The sequence below is a fragment of the Schistocerca piceifrons genome, chromosome 1, assembly GCF_021461385.2.
Source record: "Schistocerca piceifrons isolate TAMUIC-IGC-003096 chromosome 1, iqSchPice1.1, whole genome shotgun sequence".
NCBI lineage: Eukaryota > Metazoa > Arthropoda > Insecta > Orthoptera > Acrididae > Schistocerca > Schistocerca piceifrons.
In genome coordinates, this window is record NC_060138.1 from 400,769,218 (window position 1) to 400,784,200 (window position 14,983).

General features: G+C 38.9%; 1 protein-coding gene across 2 annotated transcripts in view; it reads right to left on the minus strand.

Moving 5' to 3' along the window:
- The window catches only part of LOC124787904 (pleckstrin homology domain-containing family D member 1-like), a 167,078-nt gene that overhangs the window by 126,333 nt on the left and 25,762 nt on the right, over window positions 1-14,983 (minus strand). The gene's annotated exons all lie outside the window — the stretch shown is intronic.

Here is a 14,983-nt window from a genome sequence, read left to right on the forward strand (position 1 = left end):
GGCAACAGTTTGTTGCGAAAGCTTGAATTTTGTGTGTATGTTTGTGGTTGTTTGTGTGTCTGTCGACCTGCCAGCACTTTCATTTGGTAAGTCAAATCATCTTTGTTTTTAGATATATATTTCCTACGTGGAATGTTTCCCTCTAAAATATATATATATATATATATATATATATATATATATATATATATATATATATATATATATATATATATATATATATATATATATATGAGCGGTGGTCACACCAAAAACCATATACCAAAGAAAAATATTGAAGAGGACCTACAACCTACAATGTCTTCCATCAAATTCTGTCTGAAAACACAAGTTGATTTCTTCAAAAAGAGAGGCCGCGAAAGAAAATCTTCTACAGCAAGCAACAAAGATGTTACGAACCTCACAAAAGCAATTTCTTCCTGCTCAAATTGGTGATAATGTATGAATACAAGTCCCTGATGTTGACCGTGGTTGTACAGATAGCCGTAATTTGTTACCGGTTGTTGTTGGAATAGAAGACTCAGACTTCTATAAATTGACAAATAAAAATGGTACCCTCAAGCAGCTTTACACACATAATCAGTTCATAATTTGTAAACAAAAGTTACTTTCCATTGATGAGATTTCTTTTTAAGAAATGTCGCTGAGAGAAGCAGTTGCAGCTAACCCGAGAAGCGGGGGACAAGGCTGTACACGCTGTCATTGCAAAAGGAAGTGTTCCACAAATAAATGCAGTTGTAAAAGCAAGGGACTCTTGTGCAATTCAAAGTGTAATAATAGTTTAAGTTGTTGCAATAAATAAGAGTTGAATCACATTAGTAATTTTTTTATAACTTACATAGTCTTCAAATATTAATGTTGTTCAACAGCACACTTAGGGCTATGGCCATAAACTAACTATTGGTACGAAACTGGTGCTAAGGTTGGTTTAAAAGAGGGTGGGGGGGAGGGGGGACCAAACTGCTAGGTCATCGGTCCCTCATTCTGATTAAAATAATTGCACAAGAGTGGGAGTAAAATAATCGAGACATACAAAACACAGCTGGAAGAAAGGAGAAAACCACAAGAATGACAGAAGGGCAACAAACACTAAAATGGACATAATCGGACAAGAAAACCATAGAAACACGCAAGAAACATGTAGAAGAGATCAAAACAAGAGAGCAGATTACAATGGCTGGCTGACCATGAGAATAAAAACGAGAAGCCAGCCATTCTGCAACACATTATAACCTCCACCCTAAAAGCACTAGTGTGGGGACACTTCCTGGTGAGAGGAGCCAAAGAAGACTTATGCTTCTCTGGCTGAGAAGTGGGGACTGACACTGACGTGCCCGATGGCTGGGAGGGGGGGGGGGGGGGAGGGTTGCTCCTGAAGTAGGTTGTGCAGGAGCAACAGGGAGGGAAGTGCCCCCCCCCCCCTCCCCCACCATCAAAGGGGCAGGTCGAGTCTGACGGCTTTGAGAGCCAACTGTACATGGCAGAATGGAAGATGGCAGAACCGTTGTCGTAGCGGCGGCATAGGTTGATGTCATATGCACAGTATGTAGCCTCTCACATTTTCTCTTAGCCTCAGTGTAGGCCAGTCGATCCAAGGTCTTGTATTCCATTATTTTTCTTTCTTTCTGGAGTATCCTGCAGTCTGGCAATCAAGGCGAATGGCACTCTCCGCAGTTGATACAGATGGGAGGTGAGGGACAGGAAGTATTGTGATGTGAAGGACATCCACAATCCCACCAGGTGACACTGGAAGTACAACAGGAAGACATATGGCCGAACTTCCAGCACTTAAAGCACCAAATCAGGGGAGGGATATGGCTTTACGTCACAGCGGTAGACCATCACCTTGACCTTCTCGGGTATGTGTCACCGTCAAACGTCAAGGTGAAGGCACCAGTGGCAACCTTATTTATTATCCCTCTGACCCCGGTGGACGCACTGGACAAAATGGACACCTCGCCATTCTAAACTGGCATGCAGTTCATCATCAGACTGCAAAAGAAGGTCCCTTTGAAATATGATACCCTGGACCATATTTAAAACACTTATGGGGCTTGATGGAAACAGAAACATCCCCCAGCTTGTCAGAGGTGAGTACTGCCCGTGACTGAGCAGAGGATGCTGTTTTGATCAAGACCGACCCTGACTGCATTTTGGACAAGCCCTCTGCCTCCCCAAACTTGTCCTCTAAATGCTCCACAAAAAACTAAGAACCCTGTCAACTCTCTTACATATGAGATACCGGATAAGCTTCGCTGCCATCCTTAGCCTGGTGTTCTTCCCATGGTGTGGCCATGGGGGGAAACGATGTGGGGTCATATTTCTTAACTTTGAAGTTAGACCTTGACCGCTTAGAGACTGCTGTTGTTTGACCACCAGCAAGAGATGACGTACTACAGTTCATGGCGTGTCATCCGGCCTGATGCCACCCATTCCAACCAGGGGCCCTCCCCACGGACACCACCCAGCCACAGCAAAGGACACCTGGCAGGATGGACATTACCGGGAGTCCCGATGCCCCAGGGTGACGGGCATCTACTCCTTGGCATACATGGGGAGTTAACGGTGCAGGCATCAGCTGAGTGACCCCTGTGTGGTCAGGGGGCTACAACCAGCAGCATACATGGTGGCCTCACCACAACAGACTGGCTACCATGCTGGATATCAGGCACAAACGAGCTAAGTAGTCCATTATCGTTGACAGTGCAGAAAGCGATAATACACAGAGGATTGAGGAAAATGCATCCAGGAGGGTGACCTCGCACAACAGCTGGAGAATGAGCGGAAGCGCAGATCCATGCCGACGAAGGAGACAAGAGGTCTCAGAGCATGATGGACAATATGAACCATGTAAGGCATCCTTCTCCGATCGACTCGCTCTTCGGGAAAATTTTGAAAATTGAGGTCAAACCCTACAGGGGACCATCACATAATGGCCGAAACGTGTGAGACTCCTTTTAGTCATCTCTTATGACAGGCAGCAATGCCTTGGTCCTATTCTAACCCCCGGACTCGTAGGGCGGAAAACTAGTACTCACTAGGTGATTGTACACCTTTCGTGGATATTTTGTAAATAAAATTATTTTTTTCCTGTTTTTTTGCTCTGATAGTTTAGTATTTAAGTGTCTTCAGCACATTATTATTATTTCTTTCTTTTCTCAGACGTTATATCTGGTCAAAAATGGAAAGTGACGCGGACCTTGATCAAGCGTGACTTCCTTTTAACTGTACGGTATATGTTACATTGCATTAAGGAACTTTTGGGTAATTGAACATGTATCAATAATTACGGATTTCTGTATTTGTATATGTAAGTTTGGATGTAGCTGTATTGCATTGATGTACTGGTGGATATTGTGTGGTATGACTCCTGTAGTTGTCAGTATAATTGGTATAATGTCAACTTTATCCTGATGCCACATGTCCTTGAATTCCTCAACCAGTTGGATGTATTTTTCAATTTTTTCTCCTGTTTTCTTTTGTATATTTGTTGTATTGGGTATGGATATTTCGATTAGTTGTGTTAATTTCTTCTTTTTATTGGTGAGTATGATGTCAGGTTTGTTATGTGGTGTTGTTTTATCTGTTATAATGGTTCTGTTCCAGTATAATTTGTATTCATCATTCTCCAGTACATTTTGTGGTGCATACTTGTGTGTGGGAACGTGTTGTTTTATAAGTTTATGTTGTAAGGCAAGCTGTTGATGTATTATTTTTGCTACATTGTCATGTCTTCTGGGGTATTCTGTATTTGCTAGTATTGTACATCCACTTGTGATGTGATCTACTGTTTCTATTTGTTGTTTGCAAAGTCTGCATTTATCTGTTGTGGTATTGGGATCTTTAATAATATGCTTGCTGTAATATCTGGTGTTTATTGTTTGATCCTGTATTGCAATCATGAATCCTTCCGTCTCACTGTATATATTGCCTTTTCTTGGCCACGTGTTGGATGCGTCTTGATCGATGTGTGGCTGTGTTAGATAATACGGGTGCTTGCCATGTAGTGTTTTCTTTTTCCGATTTACTTTCTTCGTATCTGTTGATGTTATGTGATCTAAAGGGTTGTAGAAGTGGTTATGAAATTGCAGTGGTGTAGCCTATGTATTTATATGAGTGATTGCTTTGTGTATTTTGCTAGTTTCTGCTCGTTCCAGAAAGAATTTTCTTAAATTGTCTACCTGTCCATAATGTAGGTTTTTTATGTCGATAAATCCCCTTCCTCCTTCATTTCTGCTTAATGTGAATCTTTTTGTTGCTGAATGTATGTGATGTATTCTATATTTGTGGCATTGTGATCGTGTAAGTGTATTGAGCGCTTCTAGGTCTGTGTTACTCCATTTCACTACTCCAAATGAGTAGGTCAATTTAGTATAGCATTAGTATTTATAGCTTTTGTCTTGTTTCTTGCTGCCATTTCTGTTTTCAGTATTTTTGTTAGTCTGTGTCTATATTTTTCTTTTAGTTCTTCTTTAATATTTGTATTATCTATTCCTATTTTTTGTCTGTATCCTAGATATTTATAGGCATCTGTTTTTTCCATCGCTTCTATGCAGTCGTTGTGGTTACCCAGTATATAATCTTCTTGTTTAGTGTGTTTTCCCTTAACTATGCTATTTTTCCTACATTTGTCTGTTCCAAAAGCCATATTTATATCATTGCTGAATACTTCTGTTATCTTTAGTAATTGGTTGAGTTTTTGATTTGTTGCTGCCAGTAGTTTTAGATCATCCATGTATAGTAAATGTGTGATTTTGGGTGGGTATGTTCCAGTAATATTGTATCCATAATTTGTATTATTTAGCATGTTGGATAGTGGGTTCAGAGCAAGGCAGAACCAGAAAGGACTTAATGAGTCTCCTTGGTATATTCCACGCTTAATCTGTATTGGCTGTGATGTGATATTATTTGAATTTGTTTGGATATTAAGTGTGGTTTTCCAATTTTTCATTACTATGTTTAGGAACTGTATCAATTTAGGATCTACTTGGTATATTTCCAATATTTGTAGTAACCATGAGTGGGGTACACTATCAAAAGCTTTTTGGTAATCAATGTATGCGTAGTGTAGTGACCTTTGTTTAGTTTTAGCTTGATATGTCACCTCTGCATCTATTATTAGTTGCTCTTTACATCCTCGTGCTCCTTTGCAACAGCCTTTTTGTTCTTCATTTATAATTTTGTTCTGTGTTGTATGTGTCATTAATTTCTGTGTAATGACTGAAGTTAATATTTTGTATATTGTTGGTAGGCATGTTATGGGGCGATATTTAGCTGGGTTTGCTGTGTCTGCTTGATCTTTAGGTTTCAGATAAGTTATTCCATGTGTAAATGTATCAGGGAATGTGTATGGGTCTGCAATGTAACTGTTAAATAATTTAGTTAGATGTGAATGTGTTGAGGTGAACTACTTTAGCCAGAAATTTGCTATTTTATCTTTTCCAGGGGCTTTCCAATTGTGAGTAGAATTAATTGCTTGGGTGACTTCAAGTTGCAAAATTATCGCTTCGGGCATTTGTGGTATCATCTTGTATGCATCTGTTTCTGCCTGTATCCACCGTGCATGCCTGTTATGTTGTACCGGGTTTGACCATATGTTGCTCCAGAAGTGTTCCATGTCTGTTATGTTTGGTGGATTGTCTATTTTAATGTGTGTGTTATCTATTGTCTGGTAAAATTTCTTTTGGTTTGTGTTGAATGTTTGGTTTTGTTTCCTTCTATTTTCACTTTTTTTGTATCTTCTAAGTTGTTTGGCCAATGCTTGTAATTTCTGCTTCTTTTCATCTAATTGCTCTATCACTTCTTGTTGTGAGATTTTACCTAACCTTTTTCGTTTTTTTCTGACATTTCATTTCTTATAAATTGTGTTAGCTGTCCGATGTCTTTTCTCAGTTTTTCTATTCTGATCTGTAGCCTGTGTTGCCATGCTGGTTTTGTGGGTTTCTTCTGTGTGTTGGCTGGTTCTGATCTCTGCCTAGTGTGTATATTTAGTGTAGTGAGTGCTCCTATATAAACCAGTAGTTGTAACTCTTCCATAGTTGTGTTTTCATTTATTTTGTTGTGTATGATTGTGTTGATAGTTTTTATTGTTGTTTCGACTTTTGGGTTATTTGGCAGTCTATGCAAGAATGGTCTAATGTCTGTATTTGTGCCTTTGTATTCTATATATGTCAGCTGAAATTTTTCTTCTATATCTAACATGTGTGTCACTTCGTGTTCTATTTGTGCTTGTTCTGGTGGCTGTCTTAAGATTTTGTTTTCCTCTGATTGTTTAATTGATGCGTGTTGTTCTTTGTTTGTTTGCTCTGGGATGTTTGAGTCCATTACTGTATTTTCTTCTTCTTCTGATTGCGCATTATTTTGTTCCAGTATTTGTTGTACTTGTTGTTTGATGGTTTCTAATTCTGACTGGGGTATCCTGTTATCAGCTAGTCATTGTTCTGTTAAAAACTAATTCTGGTAATAAATGTTGCGTATACTTGTGATATGTAGCCAGTTGCGTTGGTTCCTAGGTTTGTTGCTTGGTAATAACAGAACATGAGGTGTCGATTAACTTCATCTGACCATCTCATCCTCCGTCTTTGTTTTCCTTCTAGGGTGGTTGCAGGAAGCATATCCTGCAAAACACCAATATTTGGATTTAAATCATTTTCCAGTTGGCTAGCAGTATCGTTACCATTGTGGGCGGGCATAGGGTTCAAGCGTCGTCCCCGAATATGACAGCGCTTGTCCGAGGCTTCATTAGTTCTGTCCTGAACCAACTAATCACACTAAAAGGGGTGTTAGCCCTATTGGTGGTTTGTTCTTTTCGTCGCCTTTTACGACTGGCAGATGCAAGTCTACTGTATGGCTTCATGATAATGGCATGCTTCTAGGTAAACTATTTCGGAGGCAAAATAGTCACCGATGTGCGTCACCACATGGGAGGTACTCAAGAGGATGTTTTAATCAGGAAAAAAAAACTGGAATTTTATGAGTCAGAGAGTGCAATGTTAAGCCCCTTAACTGCGTAGGTAGGTTAGAGAATTTAAAAAGGGAAATGGACAGGTGGAAGTTAGATTTAGTGAGAATTATTGAAGTGTGGTGACAGGAAGAACAGGACTTCTAATCAGATGTGTGCAAGATTGTGAATACTAACTCAAGTAGGGGTAGATTCAATAATCAACAAGACAATAAGAAAGCAGATAATCTACTATGAACAGTCCTCCATGTCTATTTGCACACTAGTTTTGCAGATGAAGAAGAGATTGAAAGAATATATGACGAGATAAAATAAATTATTCTGATAATTAAGGGAAGTGAAAGTTTAATTGTGATGCATTAATTGAATTCAGTAGTAGGAAAAGGAAGAGAAGGAGAAACAGTAGGAGGACATGTACTTGGGGAAAGTAATGAAGCCATCTGGTAGCATTTTGCACAGAGTGTAATGTAATCATTGCAAACATTTAATTGAATTTAAGAATTGTGAAAGAGGGTTATATATGTGGAGGACACCAGGGGGCACTTCAAGGGTCCAGACTGATCATACACTGACCAGCACAAAAAAAAGCAACACCCAACAAATTATGTGAGATCATTGTGTAATTATCTACTTAATCAGAGTGAAGCACTCCAACCAATTTTTTGAGATGGGGTATGTTATTGGGATTGCGAGCAAACAATGAAGCGTTGATTGTTTATTACACTAGCCTCAACTGTTGTATCCCAGGCAACCTAGAAAACATATCATTGAATGTGAGCGAATAATGTTTTCCCACTCTTGTACTGCTTATTGTCGTATCCTGAATTACCCCCCTTTCAATCACACGTGTTTGTAGGATCTTTCTGTGAATTTTGTAATCAGCTTTCTGGAGTAAACATGCCGTTAAGTTCTGAAAAAACTGTTGCTTTGGTGGAATATGGCCGCAGCATGCATTACGTTGCAGAAGTGTTGAAGACTACACCTTCCACGATTTCGAGAACCGTGCAAAGGTACAGGGAAACTAAAGGCTTTGCAAGGAGATCCAGGAACAGGCCCAAGAAGAGCAACATAGAAAAGAAATGGCTGCTTCTTAGAACCTCAAGTTCTCCGCAACCATCACACAACCACTATTAAAGCACAAAATTGACTCCACCACATCCAAGAGGTCACCTGTTAGTAAGAGTTGAAGAAGACTGGAGGAAGCCTATCTTCAGTCCAGTCCAAAAGACTTGCTACAGGTTGTGCTGTTCACCGATGAGTCACGATTTGGCCTCCGATCACCCGACAGGAGAGAGAGAGTCTGGAGAAGACCAGAGGAAGGGTATTACCCTTGCCTTTTCATGCAGGATACTTTTTCAGGGTGGTTCTGTGGTTGTGTGGGCACGAATCAATACAGCTGCAAGGGTGGGTTTGGTCTTTGTGGAGCATGGGAGCCTTACTGCACATTGGTATGTAGAGGAAATCCTTCTGGTCCATGCCATACCTTTCACTCCATTTATTGATGGTAATTTTACACTAATGCTTTACAATGCACACCCACATTTTGTGAGAATTGCCCAAGAGTTATTAGATGAAACAGAGATTCAAGTTATGGGTTGACCAGCTCAAAACTTTGTTTTGAATCCTACTGAGCGCGTTTGGGACCAGCTGGGGAGAAGAGCCCGTCAGTAGTATCCAGAGACTCTACAAGACCTACAAAACGCCCTCCTGGAAGAATGGAGTATGATTCATCAACAGGACATTACCACATTAATCAGGAGCATGCCTGAAAGGTTAAATGCTGTCACTGGTGCAAGAGGTGGCAATAAACACTTTTGAAGATGCAAACAGAGGTCTCCAACATTGTCTCTGAGGTCTGTGAAGTGAAGCATAATGTGTATATCATAATAACAGACGTGTATTACTTTTATGAGCTTACTCAAAATTTCCTTTAAGTGTCCGTCCCTGGCTTAATTTGTTAAATTTGTTTATAATCGACCTTCTTCCTTCATTGTTGGACATTTAGATGGGACTGTACCACAATATTCCATCATATGACAGTGGATTAGGGTCATAAAAGTGTCATAAATTTAAAATAAAATTCAGTTTCTGTAAGAAATTTAAGTGTATTTTTCATGCTGGTTAGTGCACAATGGTAAGACAGAGATTTTGAAACCAGAGTTCAAACTGTAAGACATTTCCAGGAGCAAATGTGGACCCTGATCATAATTTATAGGTGATGAACTCCTGATTAAAGCTGAAGACATGGCAAAAAAGTAGAAATTTAAGGAGATGTAATCTGGATAAACTGAAAGAACCAGAGGTTGTTGAAAGTTTTAGAGGGGGTATTAACCAATGTTACACACCACTAACAGTGGAAACAAATACAGCAGAAGACAAATGGTTAGCTTTCTGAGATGAAATAGTGAGGGCAGCAGAGGATCACATAGGTAAAAAGACAAGTCCTAGTAGTAATCCTTGGATAACACAAGAGATATCAAGTTTAACTGACAAAAGGAGAAAATATAAAAATGCTGCTCATGAAAAAAGTGAAAGGGTATACAAACATCTAAAACCTGAGTGTGACAGAAAATCTTTGCTTTCCATATTGTGGGAGGAGGTAGTATGGATGAAAACAAGAACAAAATTTCAAGTAAATATGGGCTCTAAAACATATACTTAAAGAGCTATGAGGAATTCCTCATCTTCGCTAATGTGAAACACATCTCTTCTATTAAATAAATGCTCATGGCTCTTAAGGCACGCATTTTCAAGCCCATGATAACTAGACATTTTTTCCTTATTATGGGGTAAGGAACTTGTCCTCAGAGTCTGTAAAAGGAATTTATTTATATCCTGTAGAGGGTCTACACGTGAGAAATAAACTCAAGGATAATATTACAGAAAAACAAGAGGAACTAGGTGAAAATTGGAGATATGATATTGTAAGAAGATTTGTCAGAACACTGAAAGACCTACACGGTAACAAGGAGCATGGAGTAGACAATATTCCCTCAAAATTATTGAGATCCTTGGGAGAGCCAGTCATGCAAAAATTTTACGCGTAGTTTTCAGGAACTGTGGGACATGCAAACTACCCTCAAACTTCAGGAAAAATGTAACACTTCCACTTTCAAAAAAGGCCACTGCTGACAAGAGTGAATACTAACACACCATAAGTTTAATAAGTCATAGTCGAAAAACACTGACATGAGTTAATTACAGAAAAATGGAAAAACTGGTGGAAGCTTACCTGGGGAAAGATCTGTTTCAGTTCCAGATATAAGCAGGAACGCACAAGGCAATACTGGCACTACATCTTATTGTAGAAGATAAACTGAAGAAAGACAATCTTGGAAATTTTGAAGATAGCAGGGATTAAATACTGGGACCCAAAGATTATTTACGACTTGTACAGAAACAGACAGCTGTTACCAGAGTAAAAGGTCGTGAAAGTGAAACCAGTTGGAAGGAAGTGTGACATGGTTGTAACCCATCCCCATTACTATTCAATAAGTATATTGATCAAGCTGTGAAAGAAACCATGAAAATATTTGCAAAGGGAATTAAAGTTCAGGAAGAAGAAATAAATCTTCGACGTTTGATGATGGCATCATAATTCTTACAGACAACAAAGAAATTGGAAGAGCAACTGAATGAAATGGATAGTGTCTTGGAAGGAGATTGTAAGACGAACATTAACAGAAGATTTGATTACCCTTGTTTTCAAGGGTAATCGAATGCAGTCAAATTAAATCAGATAATTGCTGAGGGAATTTGATTAGGAAATGAGGCATTAAAAGTAGCAGATGAGTTTTGCTATTTGGGCAGTAAAATAACTGACGATGAATGAAATAGAGAGGATATAAAATGCAGATTGACTATAGCCAGGGAAGCATTTCTGAAAAAGAGGAACTTGTTAATGTATAATATAAATTTACGTGTTGACAAGTCTTTTCTGGAGTGCAGCCTTGTACAGAAATGAAATGTGGATAATAACCTTTATTTACCAAGGAAAATGAACACACAGTGGGATATTTTTCAAAGTTATTTTATTTAGACAACCAGTTTTGGCACCTCAGTAATGCCATCTTCATGCCCAGATGCACTCCACACAAAGACAATCACACGTATCCATACTGGCATAGCTGGAGCCATCAGCATCTGGATTTCGTAAAGTCATTTTTGGAGTGTTCACTTTGGAGACTTGACAACAACTGAGCACACCTGCAGTCTGAGCAAACTGCAGGATACATCATGACTTGAAGCTGTTGACCAAGTTGCCTCAGTATACTATAGTATATGATCCATGGACTTTGCGGTCGATGGGGTGGCTTGCATGCCTCAGCAATACACAATAGAGGGGTATCTGTTGGGGGACCAGGCAAATGTGTAGTTCTTGAAGAGGGGCAGCAGTCTTTTCAGTAGTTGCAGGGGCAATGGCCTGGATGATTGACTGATCTGGCCTTTTAACATAAAAGAAAATGGCCTTGCTGTGCTGGTACTGCAAAAGGGTGAAAACAAGGGGAACCTACAGCTGTAATTTTTCCTAAGGGCATACAGCTCTATTGCATGGTTAAATGATGATGGCATCCTCTTGGATAAAATATTCTGGAGGTACAATAGTCCCCCATTTGGATCTCTGGGCAGGGACTAATTGGGAGGATGTCATCATCAGGAAAAACAGAACTGGCATTCTACGGATCGGAGCGTGGAATGTTAGATTCCATAATCAAGCAGGTAGGTTAGAAAATTTAAAAAGGGAAATCGTTAGGTTACAGTTAGATATAGTGGGAATTACTGACCTTCAGTGGCAGGAGGGACAGGACTTCTTGTCAGATGAATGTAGGGTTATAAATACAAAATCAATAGGGGTAATGCAGGAGTAGGTCTTATAATGAACAAGAAAACAGGAATACAGGTAAGCTACTATGAACAGCATAGTGAACACCTTATCGAAACCAAGATAGACGCAAAACCCACGCCTACTACAATACTACAAGTTTACATGCCAACTAGCTCCGCAGAAGACGACAAGATTGAAGAATTGATTTGATAGCAGGAAAAGGAAAAGAAGGAAAAATAGCAGATAGAAATGGACTGGGGGAAAGGAATGAAATAGAAAGCTGCCTGGTAGAATTTTGCACAGAACACAATTTAATCATCGCTAACAATGTTTCAGATTGATTATATTTTGGTTAGAAAGAGATTTATAAACCCCATTTTACACTGTAAGACATTTCCAAGGGGGGGATTCTGATCACATTTACTGGTTATGAACTATAGATTAAAATTGAAGAAATTGGAAAAAGGTTGGACGATTAGCTTTAAGAGATGACAAAGTGAAGGTAGCATATGATCAAATAGGTAAAAAAGACAAGGCCTAGTATGAAACCTTGAATAACACAAGGGGTATTGAATGTAACTGATGAAAGGAGAACATTTAAAAATGTAGCAAATGGCGCACGAGAAAGGGAATACAAATGTTTAAAAAATGAGACTGAAAGGAAGCGCAAAAATGCTAAGCAGGAATGTCTAGAGGATGAATGTAAGGTTTTAGAAGCATATTCCACTACGGGAAAGATAGATACCACCTACAAGAAAATCAAAGAGGCTTTTCGAGAAAACAGAAGCAGCTTTATGAATATGAAGAGCTCAGATGGTAAACCAGTCCTAAGCAAAGAAGAGAAAGCTGAAAGATGGAAGAAGTATACAGATGGTCTATACAAGGAAGATGAACTTGAAAGCAATATTATACTCGTAAAAATGGAAGTGGACATAGATGAAGAAGAGATGAGAAAAATTTGACAAAGCCCTGAAAGATCTAAGTCGAGGCAAGGCCCAGGGAGCAGACAATATTCCGTCAGAACTACTGATAACCTTGGGAGAGCCAGCCACGCAAAACTCTTGCAACTGGCATGCAAAAATGTATGAGACAGGTAAAATGCCGTCAGACTTCAAGAAGAATGTAGTATTCCAATTCCAAAGAAAGCAGTTGCTGACAGATGTGAAAATTACTGAACTAACAATTTTATAAGTCATGGTTGCAAAATACTAACACAAATTCTTTACAGAAGAACAGAAAAACTCACATTCTTGGGAAATATTAAGTAGGGTCCCCTCCACACCCACATGTGCACAGTGACCATTCAAAAAGAGCAGTCGCCTCTTCTTTGGTTTGTACCTAAAGAGAATTCTGCCAAAAATGCAACGATTTATTTTCCCCTGATTTGTTAACCATTTGTAACTTTCAGAGAAGAATCACAAGTGGGGAATTTTGAGTACAACCTACACATTTCTTTTGTTACCATGTTAAAATTTGCTTCTTTTGCCAAAACTCAGCGGAGTTTACATAGTCTCACCTCACTAACATGTTGTGCAGATGCACTTGTGAGAGAATTCTGAAACAGTGGTTTATTAACTGAGGAACTGAGGGAAAGTAAGGTCAGCATCTAATGAAAAAGCATGTCCTTGGCACAAAATAAATGTGCAATAACTTCATTTATGTTGTTTCCAAAAACTATAGAATTTCTTGTTTCACCAGCTTTTGGTGGCCCTTAAAAATTACATTCTTTCATCGCAAAGGTCTGTAGTTAGGGCAATAACACAGTAGATAATGATGTTTTGCATAATAACCATATGGCGAAATACTCTCCTCTTTTTGTGCTATAATTTGCCAAAATCTCACTTTAATATCTCGAACCATTTATGAAATATGAAGAATGTTGTGATATTTCACTTTGGCTTTATCGCTGGCACGGTGCGATAGCACTACAACATCAGATCAATTTTCTCGAAATTGCTGACAGCCAGAGACCTCCAGTCCAGTCAACAGAAAAATTCAATATGTTAGCTAAATTTCATACTCAGTAACATACTATGTAGTATGCATCAGACAGAAAATCATAGTGACTTTCAAATTTCAAGCTATGTCTTACTTCCACGTAAATATCACAATAAATATGACCACTAACCAAATGGTGGGCACATCATAATGAACTGGACATATAAAGCTACAAGTAAAGAAAAAATGAATTCTTTTTTACTGAACAGTTTCTGTAAAATCATTTGAGAAAGATTGCAGGGCATGTGTGTCAATTCTGTCATGGCAGATGATTGTTGACCTCCCCTTCTGAACAAACGAATGAACTGCCCCAGCTGTCTGGATGAAAACTGGTCACTGCATATAGCCCACAGTATCCTGCTCAACCTGTGCACTGAACAAGCAGTAGAGGAAACCAAAGAAATATCTGAGTACGAATTGAAGTTCAGGGAGAAAAAATAAAAACTTTGAGGTTTGCCGATGACATTGTAACTCTGTCAGAGACAGCAAAGGACTGGGAAGAGCATTTGAACAGAATGTCTACAAAGGTGGATACAAGACAAACATCAACAAAAGCAAAACAAGGATAATGGACTGTAGTCAAATAAAATAAGGTGATGCTCTGGTTATTAGATTAAAAAACAAGACACTTAAAGTCATAGATGAGTTTCACCATACTGGCAGTAAAATAACTGATGATGGCTGAAGAAGATTATGTAAAATGTAGACTGGTAATGGCAAGAAAAGCATTTCTGAAGAAGAGAAATTTGTTACCATCGAATATAGATTTAAGTGTTAGAAAGTATTTTCTGATGGTATTTGTCTGAGTGTAGCCATATCTGGAAGTGAAACATGGACCTTAAACAGTTTTGGTCAAAACAGAATAGAAGTTTTTGAAATGTGGTGCTATGGAAGAATGCTGAAGATTAGATGGGTCGATCACGTAACTAACGAGAAGATGATGAATAGAATTGGCGATACAAGGAATTTGTTGCACAATTTGACCAAAAGAAGGGATCAGTTGATAAGACACATTCTGAGAAATTAAGGGATCTCCAATTTAGTATTGGAGGGAAGTGTGGGTGGGGAAAAATCATAGAAGGAGACCAAGAGAGGAATACATTATGCAGATTCAGGAAGATGTAGGTTGCAGTACTTATTTGGAGATGAAGAAGCTGGCACAAGATAGAGTAGTTTGAGAGCTGCAGCAAACTGAGGGA